This window comes from Corvus brachyrhynchos, unplaced genomic scaffold (assembly GCF_000691975.1).
Source record: "Corvus brachyrhynchos isolate BGI_N302 unplaced genomic scaffold, ASM69197v1 scaffold19, whole genome shotgun sequence".
Taxonomy (NCBI): domain Eukaryota; kingdom Metazoa; phylum Chordata; class Aves; order Passeriformes; family Corvidae; genus Corvus; species Corvus brachyrhynchos.
In genome coordinates this window covers 1-651 of record NW_008246061.1, presented here as the reverse complement: position 1 = coordinate 651, position 651 = coordinate 1, and positions in this window count along the sequence as shown.

Below are 651 nucleotides of genomic sequence, written 5' to 3'. Positions count from 1 at the left end.
TTGGGGCCGCTTGGGGAGCCGTGGGAGGCAAATGAGGGATGGTGCTGGGCGGAGCGATCAGCCTGCGCTCGTGTCAGCGCAGCCGTGCAGGGCACTGGGATCTGGGTAAAACACCGGCTCTCCTGGCGTTCAGGGAGGCAAGGTCTGTATTTATCCATACATATTTATCCATACATATTTATCCCTATATTTATCCGTATGTTTATCCATGGCTTATCCATCTATGTTTATCCATCTACATTTATCCATATATTTATCCACGTATTTCCCCCTGTATTTATCCCTATATTTCCGCATGTATTTCCCCATGTATTTTATGAACACTCAAGTGCCATATCCATGTATTTTATGAGCACTTCCAGGGTTGGTGACTCCACCACTGCCCTGGGCAGCTGTTCCAGCGCTGGACAACCCTTCCCATGCTGGGCCAGGAGATGGATTCTGGAAATCCAGACTCCGAGGAGCAGGGGATTAAGGTAGCATTGGATTCCTTTATTCTCCCAGAAGGATAAAGGAGATTTATCCCCAGACAAACCAGAGATGATCACACTGAGGTGGAAGGAGTTCTTCCTTACTCCCACAAATACCCACTGGGGTGACAGTTCCCTACAAGGGCGGTGTTGGAAGGACCTGCTGGAATGTTTTGCTGTT